General features: G+C 39.5%; 1 protein-coding gene across 3 annotated transcripts in view; it reads right to left on the bottom strand.

Annotated features, from left to right (window-relative positions):
- Positions 1-20461, bottom strand: part of NLGN4X (neuroligin 4 X-linked) — a 419494-nt gene that overhangs the window by 80349 nt on the left and 318684 nt on the right. The window lies entirely within an intron of this gene.

Here is a 20461-nt window from a genome sequence, read left to right as displayed (position 1 = left end):
AGTATGGGGATACCACACATGTAAGACTTTTTTGTTTTTTCACAAATTGTCATATTAACAAGTTATTTCTCTCACTGCATAGGCATACTTGCAACTACACCCCAAAACACATTCTGATACTCCTTCTGAGTATGGGGATACCACACATGTAAGACTTTTTAACAGCCTAGTCACATACAAAGTCCTGACATCCAAGTAGCACCTCCACGCATTCGAGGGACATAATGTACACTTCTAATCTCCTGACTACCTATCACATTTTTGAAGGTCCTGGAGCACCAGAAAAATGGAAACACCCACAAAATTACCCCATTTTGGAATGCAAACACCCCAACGTATATTCTCTGAAGAATGGTGAGTCTTTTGAACATGCCATTTTTTTCCACATGGTTTTGGAAAATGTGGAAAGAAAAATTATCATTTATTTTGTTTTACACAAATGTGTCCATTTATAAGATATTTCTAACACATAGCATTTACATACCTAGAATTATACCCCAAAACACATTCTGTTACTCTGCCTGAGTATGGAGATACCACATGTGTGAGACTTTTCCACAGCCTGGCCACATACAAAGGCACAACATCCAAGTAGCACCTTCAGGAGTTCTAGGGGCATAAATTATACATTTAATTTCCAGACTACCTATTACAATTTTGAAGGCCCTGGAGCACCAGGACAGTGGAATTACCCACAAAATGCCCCAATTTTGGAAAGAAAACACCCTAACACATATTTTATGAGGCCTAATGAGTCTTTTGAACTTTTAATTTTTTTGTCACAAGTTTTGGGAAAATGTGGGAAGAAAATGTAAATGTATTTTTTAACACAAGTTTGTCAATCTGTAAGCTATTTCTAACAAACAGAATGGATATACTAAGAATTACACCCCAAAATACATTCTGAACTCATATTTATGGGGATACCACATGTGTAAGACCTTTTCAAGGCCTGAGCAGATTATGTACCCACCATTGCAACCAGCGTAACACAAAAATCAACACACTTTATAGAAAACAATGTGAACAAAAGATTACCTGTGGTTTGAGGAGAGCATTGTCCAGGAAGCAGGCTGAGACATGGTCAGCAACAACCAAAGGAATCATCCTGGCAGCAGGAGGCAGCAGGCAGGAATATGCTCCATAAACATACCAGAATAAGTACAGGCAGCAGGCTGACATCCAGGCAGCAGGAAGGAACATGGTCCATAAAAAGTCCTGGGTCAGTACAGGCAGCAGGCAGAGATATGGTAATCACAGCCAAAGTATTTGTCCAGGCAGCAGACAGGAACATGGCCCATAAAAGGTCAGTACAGAGAGTAGGCAGAAATATGATCAGAACAACCAAAATATTGGTCCAGACAGCAGGCAGGATCATCAGGCTTAAGGCCTTGGCCAGGTAAGACCTGGCATTGGATAAAGGCTTTGTCCCACCCAATTTCTTAGAAGCCTCCAGACTAACAAACCCTGTTGTGGTAATTACAATATCTGGAGAAAACCAAAAACTGGTTTCCTCTACTCAGAACTCTACTATGGAGTCCCTCACATATGTGAGACCCCTTCGTTATCTTAAATACCCCTACTACAGTAACAGGGCAAAAGCTCAATCCAAGCGGCAGGCAAAAATACATGGTCGATTAACAGGCCGAGATCAGTGCAGGTAGAAGGCAGTAATGTAGCTGATAAACAATCCAGAGGGCAGGCAGAAGCATAGTCGATAAACAGGCAAGGGTCAGTTAAGGTGGAGACAGAAATGTGGTGGTCATACAATGCTAATGGCAGGCAGAGGCAAAGTTGACAAACAGGTCAGGGTCAAGTGAAAGGCAGTGGCATGGTTGAGGCAGCAGGCAAATGATCAGCACATATATTGAAAAAGGGGAAATGGCAGGCTGTTAGAAATATGGGCTAATATTTTAGTAACATGTGAAAATGTCAGAAGCAGTCTCCGATGCATAGGCCCGTGTGGGAGAGACACTGGGAACAATGAAAACTGGTGTCTCTTCTAACTCCCCCTCTGCTGCACACCTGATATCTTATTTGGTATCTTCAGCCTGCTTCTGCTGGTGAAATGCTCTCAGGGAAATGGTGCTCATGAAGTCTGCTCACAGAATCAGAGTGAATGTTTTCTGAGCGGGGTCCTTGCTGGTAGATCAGGGATGTGATGAATTCTTCTATAAATTTAAGGAATGTGGTGGGTCTTTCTGTGGCTTTGGTGTAAGTGGCATATGCATTATAAATAGCCAAATTAATAAGATAAATTGCAACTTTCTTATACCAGAAAAGGGACCTTCTTGTTGATAAATAGAGCTGGAGCATCTGATCATTCAAATTCACCTCCCCCATGTAGAGATTATAATCTTGGTTTCATGCAGGCTTTTGGATGGGACTTTGTCTTTCAGGTATTTCCACCGAGGTGTCATTGTGGATGGAGGACAGGACATACACCTCTCTCTTATCCTTCCACTTCATGGCCAACACTTTGTTGTTTCTCAGACTTGCTGATTCCCCATTTGTAGCCTTGTGTTCACTAAATGTTGTGGGAAGCCCTTCCTGTGTTTTTGAGTGGTAAAGCAGACCCAGGTTTTCTCATAGTAAAGGTGGTGGAAAAGAGGCTGCCTGGTGTAGAAACTGTCTAGGTTAGGGGTATCAAACTGCCTGCCCTCCAGTTGTTGCGAAACTTAAAGTCCCATCATGTCTCTACCTTTGGGAGTCATGTTTGTAACTGGTAATCTTGCAATGCCTCATGGGACTTGTAGTTTGGCAACAGCTGGAGGGCTGCCAGTTTGACACTCATTGTCTAAGTAGATTTGATAACCTTTTTGGAAAAGTGGAAAAGCCAGGTCACAGATGTTTTTTCATCTTGTGCCCATGTAGGTTGGGCACTCAGAGTGCAGCAGCTGGGAATATTTGCCTTCATACACGCAGAATGCATACAAATATCCCATGGCTCTTTCACAAAGCTTGTAGAGCTTTAGTCCATATCTGGCCCTTTTGTATGAAATATATTGCTTGATTTCCAGCCACCCAGTGAGGTGGACATTGGACTCATCCACCCCGAGGAAGTCACGAGGTTTGTGACGTAACGCGTAGGTACACCGTGACACAGCTTCCATAGAGTGGTGACGCACTTCCGGCATCGGACGCCATTTTGAGGAACCTGAAAGTCCCCTATTTCATGCAGTATACTTAGGCATGAAGGATTTGCTGCTGCTGTTGCTGATACATTCTTAAGTGAGTGGGCATATTTATTTGTTATAAATAAAACCTTTGTTATCACCTACTACACTATGGGAGACTTCTTTCTCTCACCCTGTAGGGTGTGAGATATTTTTAACAGAAAACCTTCCTGTAAAGCCTGTTTTTATCTAGAGAGGAACCAGAGGTCCCAGAATCACCTGCCATTGTTGGAGTAGAATCTTGGGAGATCCTGAAAGTGAAGTGGCCCGTTGGGTCGCAAAAGGGAGGTGAGGAGGCAATTTAGCCATGCGATGATCTGAGTGTGCTGACACATTCACAGCCACTTTTTACCACATCATGTTGCATGGTTTTTGAAGCACAAGTTTATGGACATTTTTGGATTAGTGCTGTGTTTGATCACATTTGTTCACTTTATCACCTAATACCCCTATAGGGGTTCTTCCTTATTTATTTGATAATTGTCACAAGTGTTTCAGTTGGTGCATTATTCACTGTATATTGAACACTAAGATATTGGTCACGTGATTTATCTATTATTGTTTTGTGGCATGTTTTTTTTATATAATATTGTTTTGTGGCACATTTTATATTTTATATTTTATATTTTACATTGGTTGGGGGGTTGCAGTACTAGAGCGCTGCACTATAGTTGTTTTTTATGGTTTATCACTGTTTAGGTATCAGTTTGAGTGTCAGCTGCTGTATTCTGTAGTTTGCTTCCATAAGAGCAGGAGGATTGTTCATCATCCACACATATGTTTTGGACATAAAGTTTAACAAATCTTTTGGGGAAAAAATTAAGAAGTGGGCAAATTTGGCATAATTTGTCATAGTTGGGATGATCTCGGGGAGAGCACTGGATATTGTCACTGATATTAAGGAAACATATGATCATCTCATAGTGTGACTTGGGCATTACAGCAGAATAAATGGATATGTGATGGATGGGGTGGGTGGACCAGTAAGCATGTCCTTCATTTTTTTTTAAGCCCCATATTAAGGGTAAGGCCCAAAAATAACTTGAACGCCTCCAATATAAGATGTCTCCATTTAAACAGACAGTCATAGGATGAACTAGGGTTGTTAACAATATATTGTTGGGTAAAGAGATTGGTCTGGTCCACAATAAACTGAAATAATTTCTTGGATAAAAATAAGTTTTAAAAAAATCAATTTCTGAAAAATTTGCAGTGTTGGCCTGCACACATGGCTGTGCAGTAAAAGGGGTAATACTTACTGATCCCGAGTTGGAGGGCAGCCATCATGGGTTGGCAAGAGTGTCTGAGAAGTTTGTTTGGGCCCTGATCCTTGGGGTCTGATGTGATATTCCAATGCTTGTACTGGGCCTTTCATCCTGGGGTCTAGCATCATTGGCATTTGCTGATTGACCATTGGGGTGTATGGTGCTGCTGGTGGCTGCCTGGTTTTCAGAGCACCGTAACCTTTTAGGAGGGACCCTTTCCTCCTCCAATTCAGTCACCAGTCCACTACTTTCGATGGGTTCATACTCCGGCGTACTGTGTTGTGCAGGCACTGTACTGTGTTGAGATTGGTAACTCACTGTTTGCAGACTCTCCTCTCCTTACACAGGATCTGTGTGTGAAGAGAGGAAGTGGGCAGCAGTGAGTTACAGGTCTTTGTTTACATTTGTGATCGGCTGTGATTGGACATGGCGGCCTCCCGGAAAGCTAGTACATTTTTCAGGATGCCATACGGCTATTGGCCGGGCGTCAAATGGTTAAACACACACTGAATACAGTATACATTATGTGACTGGTGACTACCTAACTGAGCAATGAAAAACGCATGCACTAATCTGAAAGGCATAAAAAAAATTGTTGTAGGAAATAACCAATGGGGTTGACTTACTAAAGGCAAAAAGAACTCAGTTGCACTAATTTTAACCCAGAGTTTAGTGAATGCGGTGAAGCTTCGCTTTGTAAAGAATACTCAATCAGGTGCAAGAAAAAACAGCATTTATGCTTGCACACAATTGGATGATGGAAATCAGCAGGGCTTTACAGTGTGCAGTCTACTTGCCTTTAGCAGATCAACCCCAGTCTGGCTCGTTCACTTGTGTGTAAACTTTACCTTCAGCTACTGAGCTTTATAAACAGCAGCTTTTTTTCTTACACAAAACAGAAAAGGAAAGCAGTAAAATTAGGGAGATGCTGAGAGCTTTAGTATGTTGGCTGCACTGAAATACACATAATAAATATTTCATTTTTACATGACTAAAAAATAGAAGTAGCATACACTCCATCTGCCAGGCATAGATAGAACATCACAGCAAGTGTACAGCATTGTATTTTTATCTGAGTGTTGTCTTTAGGATTTGTGTAACTGTTCTGTTTGATACATAGATGTAGAAGACATTCATTTTCAGAATTGCCAATGCTGAAATTGCATTTTTCAGTGACAGCTCAACTTATTTCATCTCTTTTGGTAGCTTTATTTTAATGTTTGGTCATATTGCTTAGTCAGAGTTTAGGCCCATAACCTATGTTTAACAACTGCTTGTAATTTTTTTCCAGTAAAAAAAAAAAATAAGAACGAAAGCACAATTTCTTCCTGACAATGCCCTCATTTCAGCAGGAAACTCTAGCTGAGAGATTGTTCTAGATTAGTTTTGTGCATCACAGATCCCTCATGAGTCATATGAGTGAATCTGAATTATGCGCTTCAGCATTTTTTAGTGTTGATTTGGATCACTAAAAAAAAAAACCTGTTCAAGTCTCTTGGACATCCAAGCATAAAATGTTGTGTATTATTGTGTTCCTTAAACATTTGATTTTCAGAGGGATTTTTAAAATGACTGTGGAATTACTTTTGCTTGCTTTTATACTATCACATCCAGCAGAGAAATAAACATCTCCCGTACAGTTTATTGTTGCATAAATGAATAAAGCTTGTTTACATGTAAAGAGATTAAATAGTGAAAATTGCCTTGCCAAGCAACTGTGAAAAAAAATTAAAATCCAAAGCACTTATGTTGGTTCTGTTTGCTTTTAGATATTTGTTTCTCATTGTAATTTTATTTTAGTAGCATTATTGTGCTAGATTAACTTCAGGTTAACCTATTCCCCATGTAGACAGGAAACTGTGGAAGGTTTCCAATTTTAGAAGGTGCTGCATGCCAGTTTTCCTCTAGGGGCCTAATACACAGACTAAGCATATGTCAAGCAAAATGAAAACTCCAACAATAAGTGCTATCAACAACTAAAATGTGTTCAACCTTAAGGAAAGATACTATTTATCCAAATGCCACTACCTTCTGAAAAGGCTTGGATATTAACTCCAACAGAATTAGAGATTATATGCATTTTTACTTACCGTATTTTTCGCTCCATAAGACGCACCTAGGTTTTAGAGGCAGAAAACTGGAAAAAAAATATTCTGAACCAATGGACTGCAGACATAGTACAGAAAATGACCAGAGACTGAAGACACAGTACAGGAGATGACCAGAGACTGCGGACACAGTACAGGAGATGACCAGAGACTGCGGACACAGTACAGGAGATGGCCAGAGACTGCGGACACAGTACAGGAGATGACCAGAGACTGCGGACACAGTACAGGGGATGACCAGAGACTGCGGACACAGTACAGGGGATGACCAGAGACTGCGGACACAGTACAGGGGATGACCAGAGACTGCGGACACAGTACAGGGGATGACCAGAGACTGCGGACACAGTACAGGGGATGACCAGAGACTGCGGACACAGTACAGGGGATGACCAGAGACTGCGGACACAGTACAGGGGATGACCAGAGACTGCGGACACAGTACAGGGGATGACCAGAGACTGCGGACACAGTACAGGGGATGACCAGAGACTGCGGACACAGTACAGGGGATGACCAGAGACTGCGGACACAGTACAGGGGATGACCAGAGACTGCGGACACAGTACAGGGGATGACCAGAGACTGCGGGCACAGTACAGGAGATGACCAGAGACTGCGGACACAGTACAGGAGATGACCAGAGACTGCGGACAAAGAACAGGGGATGACCAGAGACTGCGGACATAGTACAGGAGATGACCAGAGACTGCGGACATACTACATCATATAAAGTCCCAACAGGGCCCCTCCACCCAGAATATCAAATGATCTGACACCATACATCAAGGAAAAGGACTACAACTCCCAGCATCTTTAACTTACAGAAGGCAGGCTATAGAAGGCAGGGGGCGCACTGAGCTCCGAGGACAGGCCACACCAGCAGATAGGACCGGACTGTAGAGCAGGGAGCACACTATGGACACATGCCAGGAAAGGGGAGGCGCTGTAAGGACAGGCCACACCCGCAGACCGGACTGCAGAGCTCGGAGCTCAGTGCATAGACATGCCAGGAGCGGGGAGGAGCTCCGAGGACAGGCCACGCCTGCAGGGTGGACCGGACTGCAGAGCAAGCTGGCTGGGTTCGGCGAGGGGACTGCCTGCTATGAAGAGCTGCGGGAACAGCCCGCTGAGAGAGGGCAGGGTGAACTTCGGTGACAGGCTGCACTGGGATGGGACAGCCGCTGGCACTAACACGGCGGCGGTGACAGGTGGAGGACTGGTCAGTATTCGCTCCATAAGACGCAGTGACATTTTCCCCCATATTTTTTGGGGAAAAAAGTGCGTCTTATGGAGCGAAAAATACGGTACCCTTTAAGCAACTATACTCAGACTATGGACTTTAAAGTATTACCATATACTGTATGTATAACTGTGAATCCACACAAAGTTCATACTGTTCTCTCCTAGGTGATGCACTATGTATCCAGTCCAGGTGTGGACTGACAACTCATGGGGCCCCCTGGGCAATAGGGGATCATGGGGCCCCTGTGTCCTTGCCCAAACTCAAAAAAGCCTATGAAAAAGGTACCAGTGGCATCTCATGGGGCCCCCTACTGACCCCAGGCCCTCAGGCAGTGCCCGAGTTTCCAAATGGTCAGTCCACCCCTGATCCAGTCATATGCCAATGGCAAACCTTTTGAAATCAGACTTCTGGTAAGGATGCTAGACTTATTTTGTCATGTGTCATATCTTGTACAGTGTGTAAAAAACAATATGCAGGTTGAAACTGCAGGATATTATGTGATTGGGTACATGATAGCTTTTCAAATATTTGGCTAATAAGAAAAAAAATATAGCAATCCACTTTGTGGAATAACATGCATTACAAGTGGATACCTTTTGAGTCCAGATGATAGGAAAGATAACGCTACAAGAGGAGATGATCAATTCTTTTTGTTAGCTAAACAAGAAGTATTTTGGTTATTTAACCACTTCAAGTCCGGACACTTTTACCCCCTTTCCTGCCTAGACCAATTTTCAGCTTTCAGTGCTGTAACACTTTGACTGACAATTACGCGGTCATGCACCACTGTACCAATATTAGTTTTTTAGCATTTTTTTGAGACAGATAAAACTTTATTTTGGTGGTATTTATTCACTACTGGGATTTTTATTTTTTTGCTACATAAATGAAAAAGTCCAAACATTTTGAAAAAAAAGTGCTTTTCTTATAAAATTTTGCAAATAAATAATTTTTCTTCATAAATCTTGGCCAAAATGTATTCAGCTATCTTTTTAGTAAAAAAAATATAACCCAAATTAGTTTATAACCAAAAATTATAGTAAAAAAAAAATTAAATTTTTTTTTTTTTTATATTATTTGTTTTTTTAACGTACTGTCACTCTAGCAGTGACACTGTACTACTTGTGGGGGGTGATGAAGATTTTTTTTTTATGACACTGATTGCTTTTACACCCATAAAGGCTGTAAAAGCAATAATGACTCCTTCTCTCTGGCTGCATTTTTGCAGCCATTGAGAAATACTGTGCGTTCTGCGATTGGTCACAGCTTGTCACATGGTACAAGGCTGTTGTGAATAGAATTTGATTGATAGCAGTGGGAGCCAATGGCTACTCTTAATCTGCCCATGGAGGAGGAGACAGTGGCAAGAGCCGCTGCTCTCGTGCAAATCGCTGGATCAGATCAGGCTCAAGTAAGAATAAGATAGGCTGGGGGGGATTGTGCAGCACAGAATGTTTTTCACCTTAATGCATAGCATGCATTAAAGGTGAAAAACCGTAAGGCTTTAGAACCACTTTAACCTGTAGTATTAGGTAATTTTCCTTATTGGTTACATGTCCTTAATGCTTTTTTTCTCTTAGGAGCAACTATTAGAAAATTTTACATTCACCCTGCCAAAAGCAATAGAAACTGACATTTCACACATATTAAAAAAGATTGTGGTTATAATTTGTGACATTTGTGTGAATGCTGAGACATTCAATAAGTACATTTTTTTTCCTTTTCTTATTCTTATTATTTATAAACCCCTAAGTTCTTTTATAAAGTATTTAAACATTTCTGTTTTTAAAATATAAGGTTTTTGTATCCAGATCCTTTACCAATTCAAATGTTATCATATTTGGGTCCTTGTATCCAAAATAGTTTTATAACTTTACATTTGAGACAACAGGTGTTAGAAAACAATTGTAGCAAAACAATTTAGCTAGTAAATCTAGAAAAGTTAAATATTTAGTTGGTTCAGCCACTACTGTGTGAGATAACTGTTATGTAATGTGGAAAAAAGTTTAAAGGTGTGTACTGTTGGAAAGCTTCTTTATTAAAAGGGTATTGAACCCAAAATAATATATATATATATATATATATATATATATATATATATATACAGTCAGGTCCATAAATATTGGGACATGGACACAATTCTAACATTTTTGGCTCTATACACCACCACAATGGATTTGAAATGAAACAAACAAGATGTGCTTTAACTGCAGACTGTCAGCTTTAATTTGAGGGTATTTACATCCAAATCAGGTGAACGGTGTAGGAATTACAACAGTTTGCATATGTGCCTCCCACTTGATAAGGGACCAAAAGTAATGGGACAGAATAATAATCATAAATCAAACTTTCACTTTTAATACTTGGTTGCAAATCCTTTGCAGTCAATGACAGCCTGAAGTCTGGAATGCATAGACATCACCAGACGCTGGGTTTCATCCCTGGTGATGCTCTGCCAAGCCTCTACTGCAACTGTCTTCAGTTCCTGTTTGTTTTTGGGGCATTTTCCCTTCAGTTTTGTCTTCAGCAAGTGAAATGCATGCTTAATCGGATTCAGGTCAGGTGATTGACTTGGCCATTGCATAACATTCCACTTCTTTCCCTTAAAAAACTCTTTGGTTGCTTTTGCAGTATGCTTTGGGTCATTGTCCATCTGCACTGTGAAGCGGCGTCCAATGAGTTGTGAAGCATTTGGCTGAATATGAGCAGATAATATTGCCCGAAACACTTGAGAATTCATCCTGCTGCTTTTGTCAGCAGTCACAACATCAATAAATACAAGAGAAGCAGTTCCATTGGCAGCCATACATGCCCACGCCATGACACTACCACCACCATGCTTCACTGATGAGGTGGTATGCTTAGGATCATGAGCAGTTCCTTTCCTTCTCCATACTCTTCTCTTCCCATCACTCTGGTACAAGTTGATCTTGGTCTCATCTATCCATAGGATGTTGTTCCAGAACTGTGAAGGCTTTTTTAGATGTCGTTTGGAAAACTCTAATCTGGCCTTCCTGTTTTTGAGGCTCACCAATGGTTTCCATCTTGTGGTGAACCCTCTGTATTCACTCTGGTGAAGTCTTCTCTTGATTGTTGACTTTGACACACATACACCTACCTCCTGGAGAGTGTTCTTGATCTGCCCAACTGTTGTGAAGGGTGTTTTCTTCACCAGGGAAAGAATTCTTCGGTCATCCACCACAGTTGTTTTCTGTGGTCTTCCGGGTCTTTTGGTGTTGCTGAGCTCACCTGTGCGTTCTTTCTTTTTAAGAATGTTCCAAACAGTTGTTTTGGCCACGCCTAATGTTTTTGCTATCTCTCTGATGGGGGTGTTTTGTTTTTTCAGCCTAATGATGGCTTGCTTCACTTATAGTGACAGCTCTTTGGATCTCATCTTGAGAGTTGACAGCAACAGATTCCAAATGCAAATAGCACACTTGAAATGAACTCTGGACCTTTTATCTGCTCATTGTAATTGGGATAATGAGGGAATAACACGCACCTGGCCATGGAACAGCTGGGAAGTCAATTGTCCCATTACTTTTGGTCCCTTAACAAGTGGGAGGCACATATGCAAACTGTTGTATTTCCTACATCGTTCACCTGATTTGGATGTAAATACCCTCAAATTAAGGCTGACAGTCTGCAGTTAAAGCACATCTTGTTCGTTTCATTTCAAATCCATTGTGGTGGTGTATAGAGCCAAAAATGTTAGAATTGTGTCGATGTCCCAATATTTATGGGCCTGACTGTATATATATATATCAGCTCTACTGTATTATACAGACACCACTCTAGATGAAGAAGCACAGGGGGCAGATCTCAACAGCAGCATTGTCAGGGTTGGGGTGTTAGCTTAGCTCCAGCTCACACTTTATAAGCATTTACAGCAAACAGTTTTTTTTTTTTTTATCCTTTAGGGATAAATGTTTTACATAAAGGAATAAAAGCTTATCATTGTCAGCACCCCTGCCAGTATTCAATAGTCTGTCTTATCCCTTGAATTGCAAGAGAGCATTTCTATTGAAATACAACAGACTTATTGGCTGGATTGCCAAATGAAAATAGAAAAACAAAGCCTAAAAAAAAGAAAACTATTGCATCCATCACATTTGAGAATCACATCTGAGATGCAATGTAATAAATGCTTGCTTTTGGGTTTAACACTGTTTTAAGATTCTTTTAGTGATCAGAAAATCTGCAAAGAATCATGTAATTTTTTTCTTAAATAATTGATTTAAAAAGTGTATGCCTTTTCACAGACTAGAAAAATATGTGTGCATAATGTCTCAGCAAACCCCCCCCCCCCCCCCAAAAAAAAACACAATTTTTCAGATTTTAGAGTTAGTACAATCATCAAAATCTTCCATTGCACATAGCAGTTAAGTTTCTAAGTCAATTAGGTAACAAATGCCATTTCTGAATCTAGTAAATGGCACATGTCAAGACCTGCAGAGGCAGATATGTACATACATACAGTACAAACGTACATATACATAATAATTAAAAAAATACTAATTTATATTGTTTTAAGCACCAATTAAATGCACATTAATGTAGCAGTCTGAAATGTCCTGGCCATTTCAGTGGTTTCTTTTGCTTGTTAAAAGAAAACTGCATTCTCTATGACAAATTGTCACTTTTAATAGATGGTGTATGGAGGAAAATAACAGGACATAGTTTGTCTTCTGTTCTCATTACTTAGGCTAACATAAAATTGTAGATACTAAATTGTCATAGTTAAACTAAGGAGATGATTTAAATAAAAAAAAAAGTTGAATCATAAAAGTATGATTCATATATTCATCATCAATTATGGTTAGCAAAGCCCAGATGACCCACTGACCCTAATGCATTGACCTGTTCAACAAAGTGGAGGTAGAGACAAGGCCTGTAAGTGTTATTAACTTCTTCCCACCAGTCGCACGCATATATTCAGCCTCTCGGTGGGTGGGCCTTAATGCCAAGAGGCTGCACTTATGCGTACCGAAAGAAAAAAAGTACACTCTCCCAGCACTCTCCCGGTGGCTAACGGAAAGCGCCCAATCTCTACTTGCAATCGGGAGCTTTCCGATCATGTGACTGCTGTGACAGCCAATCATGGCAGTCACAAAATCACAAAGCCTGCCCAGCCTCCTGGCATTTAAAACCCCTTAAAGGCTGGCACCAAGGGGTTAAACTGCAAAAGAGAAAAATTAGGTCTAATGCTGTGCTAGATGGGACTGTGCTGTGTGTTAATCTGAGGACTGTATGGGCAGATATAAAAATCCTTTTGGCAGGTGAAACAGCTTATATGTAAGTTATCTGGGTGTTTATTTGCTTGCATGGTCAGCTTTAATATCTATTCCATTGTGAAATGCATGAAGAGCAGTGCAAACATTTTGTATGCATTTGCACCAGTGCAACCACTATTTTTTGAAAGGTAGTGAAATGTAATTTTGTTAAGAAAAGCAAAACTTTAACAAAACACATAAGAGGGTGCAATTAATAATTTTTTAAATGCATGTTTAGTGCAACTTCTTTGCCAAAACACAGCATTTCACCAGCAGGTATTTTTGTTAGCAACAGCTTGAAATCTCTATATATGCATACATGTCCTAAATCACATGTAAACAAAATAGGAATGATTGGAATGTCAAAGGGTTGACAAATGTATTGTGTTTTGTACAGACTAAAAAATATAATTTTCTTTCAAGTACAGTATAGGTGAAATATAACATTAATAATGAGGGTGGAGCTTAAGTTTCTTTATTACATTATTGTAATGACTACTTTACTGAAAGAAGGCCATTGTTACATAACCTAAATGAGTCATCAGTGTGGTGACTCCGATCTCTGAGTCCAAGCTTTCTAACGCACAACACTCCAAAGCAAGCTTAGCTTAGCTGTTACCTAATCCATAGCGCTCTGTTAACATCATTTTTTGTGTATTAAATGTTTATATTTATTTTATGGAAAAGAAAGATTATATATAGATAATGAAAAACACATAAACTTACAATAACCCCCAGAACATTATATATTTTCTGTAGAATAAAAATATTATACTTGCAATTTTCAGGAAAAAATAGAACAAAATGAATTTTAGTGCACACACAGTATAATATCACATTTTTTACAAAATATAAAATATGATGCTGCTTTACTTAAATAGATATCAAACATGTCAAGTCTTAAAATTGTGTGTGCCCCTGATATAGTAAAAAAACTATGGTACTCAAAAAATTTCCATGGGTGAAAATTTTAAAGCCTTTACAGCTCATAAGTGTACAATTAACAGGAGCTCTTACGCTAGAATTATTGCTTCCACTCTGATGTTTGAGGTGATACCTTATATGTGGGGTGTGACTGCAGTTTACATACACCCCTGAGGTGCAATTGTGTTTGTGGGCCTGTGCGGGGCAAAACAGGAGTTACGGTTATTTATTTTTATTTTGATTATTTATTATGATTACTTTAAATCAATTTATATTTATTTATCTTGCTTCAGGTAATTTTTATTGAAATTACAATATTTTGTTAAGTTTACAATACCATACAAAAAAAAGACAACAGTGCCCAGAGGGTACAAAAAAACAAAAACCAAAAGCACATAACATCGTGCTATCCAGTTTAGCACCATAAACAGTTACAATAGTCATTAGATATTGCACCATGAGATATCAAATTATTTTGGTCTGGCATTTAAACAGTACGTGTCCCCTAAACAGGGGATGTATCTGAAGGGACTAACATATATTCTGTAGATGATGTCCATGGTTCCCATATTTTAAAAAATTTTTAGGACACCCCCTATGCGTATACATTAATTCTTCCCTCCTCAACATAGAATTAAAAGCACCTCTCCATTGTAACAATGTTGGAGGGAAAGCAATTTTAATTTATGCGCTGAATATAAAGTACTCGTTCACAATAGACTAAAGTCAACTGGAAGAACGTCTTCTGGGATAATAGCCAGAATAGCAAGTTTGGGGTCTACAGGGACTTGGGTAGAGAAAATACTATTAAACATTTGAAAAATGATGGATCAATAGCAATGCAGTTTAGGTCATCACCATAAAATGTGAGTAAGGGTGCCTGTATTCATGGTACAACATGGACATCAAGGTGTTTCAGACTTTCAACAGGAATGTAGTCACAGCGACATATATGTACTATAAACAACTGAGTCAGATGTTGAGTCCATGATAAACGGTATGGTTTCTAAAGCCTGGAGCCACTGATCATCCTCTAACAGACTTAAGTCCCTCCCCATTGGCAACCACATTTCAGATGTACTTGGGCACTAATAACTGTTTGTAATGCAAAATACACATCCCCTGTCAGACCCTTTTTAGAGCAGGAGGTGGAGACTACCATCATAAGGAAAGAGGAAGGGTTATATTTTAGGGAAAAAAAGCTGACTGACATCGTAATGCATGATGGCGCTAAAGGTATTGGAAAACCAATTTATGTGACATAATATTTCTCCATCAAGACATTAAAAACAATATTATATCCTTCTCATAAAATTGATACAGATACAGTATTCCAGCCTTCTTAAAAACCTTTAAAGTTTAGCACGTTTTGGCAAATTTTGGTTATTCCAGATAGGCAATGTATTGTGTATATCCCTCATGAGAAGAAACAACCATAACAGATTCCCAAAGATGGTGAAATAAGCTAAATCTAGGAAAATGTTTACCGTGTAAGTGTCCCACTGCCAGCAATACTACCAGAGGAGTCTCTGGGAATGGTAAAAGAATTATATGTTGTGTGGTATCACACAAGTCAATGTTTTACCATGCATAAAGATGCTGTAACTGGGGGCTAAATAGTATACCTTGGCTTTAGGAACAGCTAGGCAGGTCCCATTGTGATGGATTTGGTAAAATGCCTATTTCGTTTCCTATTGAATATATATATATATACGCTATTTCTATAAGTTTTATAAATATTTACTTTTATACTTTAATACATATGTTGTGTGAATATTTTCTGCCTGCTGGGCTTTGTGGTACTATAAGAAATCCTTGCTTAAGAAATGTCTACTCACACACACTGCCCCCCCTCCCACCGTGTGATTTGGAAGACAAAAGAATGTTTTCCTATGAGATAAGGCCTGGAAGAAGATCACACCTATACCATGACAGAGATTGTTTTCGTGTGGAAATGACCAATCAAAGACTAATATAATGCTTATGCTGTTCTCACATGACTCTTGCATCATTTTGCATATATAAGCTCACTTTATCATTATAATAAACTAGAAGTATTCATAGACTGAACTTGTGTGTCAGCGTGAGTTTCTTCCAGTGTGCGCACATTCCAAAGCTAGCATCATAAATTAGGACAGGAACAGATAAGCACTGGACATTTTTAGTCCTTGACTAAAACACCATCTTTGGGGACCTGGAGCGTGGTATGTTTAATTTTTGAATAGCCAATCTTCAAGATCAATTCCCTAAAAAAGGGAATTTATTTTACATTTATTGCTATCACAAAAGTTAAATAAACCGCTACATGATAGCATTGCACAGGTGACAGGTATGCTTTTTGGAGACATTAGGGGTCTAATAGACCCCAATGTCTCCCTGATCTCCAATGCATATAAACAAACACAGATCCACTCGGTTACACATGTCCCCTGGTTTTACCAGGCAAGAAATGGTGGATATGAAACAAGAAGTGACACAATTATTGTCACTTCCGGTTTCTTTGTTTTTAGGGGAGATTGAGGAATAACTTTCTGTCTCCTCCCGCTCTCCATTCTGAAGAAATTTGTGGTAGTCCTGGGCTCCCGGATAAGAGCAGGAGAGCTTAGGAACCACATGGAGCTGTGCTGGTGGGGGGAGGGGGGACTGCGCAGCCCACTCTGTGAAAGTGATTGGTGGCTATACAGCCATGAGATCACTTTCTCACTTTCAAGCCGGGAGCCAGTCTTACAAAAGGGGCACAAGCTGATGACTGCTATTGCAGCCATTAGCTTGTGATTATTCATTCACTCTTTGGACATACATAGTATGTCCAGAAAGCTTGAGTGAGTAAAAAAAATAATGGATTAAAAATGGGATTTGAAATGCTAATGCATATGCAATTCCATTTAGAGGAGATGCTGTAATAAATGAGGACAGTTTTCTTAATAAAAAAACAAATGCTGCAGTGTGCATTAAAGTGAATTCCCAGCTGGAAGTTTTCCTTTATTTAACTTGATAAAATGGGCACTGCAACAAATGCCTCCATTGGGAAATATTCTCTTACCTTTGTTCAGATGACAACTGTCACCCATTACTTTTTTTTTCTGTAAAAAATGTTCACTGTCCAGTGAAGTAATAGTCAATCTCTCCAATGGGGCTCAGACAGCAATAAACACCTGCCATCTGGTGTGCTAGGAGACACAGCAAACCTTCTGGCAATGGCACGTATTGATGTGCCATCCTGGAGGAGTTGAACTGCCTGTGCAACCTCTGTAGGGTCCATGTATCACCTCATGCCACCAGTAGTGACACTGACCCTAGCCAAATGCAAAACTAGTGAAAAACAGTCAGCAAAGATGAGTAGGGAAAAAAATATCAGTGGCCACCACCTGTAAAACCATTCCTGTTTTGGGGATTGTCTCATTGTTGCCCATCTAGTGCACCTGTTGTTAATTTCATTAACACCAAAGCAGCTGAATCTGATTAACATCCCCCTCTGCAACTTAACCGACCAGATCAATATCCCAGGAGTTTAATTGGCTTGATGCTATACTCTGATTAAAAAGTGTTCCTTTAATTTTTTTGAGCAGTGTATGCTATCACAACACGTTATAAAATACTACTATTCTACTATAACAAGTAGAATATGCATACAACAAACACTGTTTCACTTGCCAAAGGATGTGTTGTTTTCTGTCTATGCATGCCCAAAACTTAAGCTGCTTTGCCATACAGCATATAAAGGTCATGAACACCACTTTCTCTGTTACATTTGTAGAATCACAACATTCTGAGTGTACAGTAAAACAGCATCAGTGTAGTGAGGAGATAATCGTTCTACTCACTCTGATCTCTCCTCCTATCATCATATCTCTTGTCAACATATTTGCCTACAGTCCACCTGGATTCCTATCCCATCCCTCCCTATTCAATTATTAGTGCTGCTGTGGAGGAGATGACGAAGACAAGAAGCTGATATCATTTGTAATAAAATGGGTAATCTTCTGAATTATCAAGCAGAGAGCAACTGTAATTTTGTGTTTACTAAGCATGTTCCAATTTAAAATCAATAATACAAAACAGGGCTAGAATGGCAAAAAGCATGCATAATGCAGAATAATGTAAATCAAACATGAAAGCTACAAAACACATGCACTCTTCATAACATTGTCTCTGTGGAGCAATCAAGGTAACAACATGGCTGCATATCATAGACTCTATAACACTAAATATCAGAATCAAGAGTTAAGCTGAGAATCACTACTACACATAGTTGTAAAGGCAGGTTTGTTTTTTTTTTTTTTGTACTGTCATGCATTCTATGCATGAAGATGAAAAACCTTCTGCAAGCAGTTTTCCCGAAGGATCATGGGTATAATGCTCCGCAGTCCCTTAAATAATAGATAATAAATGCACATTTTTTAACTTAGCCTTTAAGAAGCAACTATGAAACTTTCTGAATCAAGGATTTTAAAAACCTGAACCATAAGGCTTCAAATATTCAATGGTGAATCAGCAATGATTGAATAATGAAATCTCTTAGCAGACACACCAGATAAAAACTGTAAAGATGCTAAGGCATGCCATAGGGAAGGCAAATTTCTTTCCTGTAACCAGGATGTATGATTCCCCCATCAACACAGACAGTGCTAACAGGGGAATCCCTTCTGGGCATTGTAAGCCGCCTCTGCCGGGAGAAGACAGTGATTATTGCTAGCTGCTAACGACAATCACAAGTGAATCCAGCAGGCAGGTTGTACCCAAGCTGATTGATCTTTCAACTTGGTACATTCAGCCTGCCCACACATGGTTCAAATCTCGGCTGGTTCCTGCAGAACTGTCTGTAATAGGGTTACAGAACAAATTTAGCAGTCTGTAACAGGGGCATCTGACAGGCAAACAAATATTGAATTAAATTACATTCATCCACAGTTTTAGATTACAAAACAAACAGACACAAATATATATTATATTGTATATATCACTACAAAAATTATATTTTCTAGTTTTGATGAAAATAGTGATGCTTGAATTGATATACTGTGTATATAGATTTTTTTTTTTTTGCTTGAATATTTGCATGCATCCATGCCTAATATATGCAAGATCATGTGATCCAGGTAATCATGATGTATGGGTTGTGTGACTCTTTGCAGATTGGACAGGTCTGCATACTTACATTAAACGAAAAATGTAATTATGCTGATTCACCTAATTTGAGAAACAGATTACTCATCCCCAATTATTAACATTCTAAATGCTGATGTATTTAAAATTGTATATTTTTCCTCATTATTCCTGTCATTTTGGATTTCTAAAGTTATAAATAATCTTTATAAATTATTTTTTAAGCATGCAGACTCCAGGGTGCAATAAGCATTTTCCCATTCAGAAAACATATTAAATGTGGGCAGCACAGTGGCTAAATGGTTAGCACTTCTGCCTGGCAGTAATAGGGTCATGGGTTTGTTTCCCAACCATGGCACCACCTGCCTGGAGTTTGCATGTTCTCTCTGTGCCTGCGTGGGTTTCCTCCAGGTACTCCAGTTTCCTCCCACACTCCAAAGACATGCTGGTAGGTGAATTGACTCCTGTCTAAATTGGGCCTAGAATATGTATGTATGAATGTGAGTCAGGAACCTTAGATTGTAAGCCCCTTGAGGGTTAGGGACTGATGTGAATGTACAATATATATGTAAAGTGCTGCGTAAATTGACGGCACTATATAAGTACCTGAAATAAATAAATAAAATACATTGATGTTAGAATGGTGAGGGCAGAAGTGCACATCTGTGCAGTGGCAGCAAGTGCAGAAATGTACTTTATGTTAGCGCAGTAGTGTTGAATGGCGAAGAGCTAATAGATGCAGTAGTGGTGAGTGGAGACATGCACTTTGCTGCAGTGGTGGCAAGTGGAGAAGTGCTTTTCAATTCAATAAGTGATCTGCAAATGCCAAAACATTTTAATTGCACAAATGTTTGCAAATTCACTTACAGGATAAGTTCACCTTTCGTAACATCTTACATGTTACACCTATATTCAAGGTGTAACATGTAACATGTTAGAAAAGGACTGGTCCCTGATTCCCCCCAATCCCCTGTTTTGACATCTAGCGGAGGATCTTCTCCCCCCCTCTAATTTTTTTGAAAAGTCACCCATTCACACTATTCTGTAAATGGGAAAACAATAAGTTCCAACAGCCTCTCAATGAGTGCTGTGTTAATTAATTAACCTCCTCTAACCTTCATTATTGTTCACTCATTACTATGGAGTGGTGTGTAGCAGGACTGCAAGCCCAGGGACTGGTCAGCTCCCAAGATTAGTACTAGACTCCATCTGACACTGACAGCTGGCAGTACCAATGCTGAAGCTGGTCATGGCCCACAAGAAACACTGACTCCTAGTGCCTTTTTAAAACAGAGCTGGGAAAATAGGCATTTTCCCAGCACCATTTTACAATGGCACCTGGAAATCAATGGTTAAAAATAAA

This window comes from Staurois parvus, unplaced genomic scaffold, assembly GCF_062004578.1.
Source record: "Staurois parvus isolate SC_StPar_1 unplaced genomic scaffold, SC_StPar_1.0 ptg000327l, whole genome shotgun sequence".
Classification (NCBI taxonomy): Eukaryota; Metazoa; Chordata; class Amphibia; order Anura; family Ranidae; genus Staurois; species Staurois parvus.
Note: the sequence above shows the minus strand (reverse complement) of the source record. Positions and strands in the feature narration are given on the sequence as shown.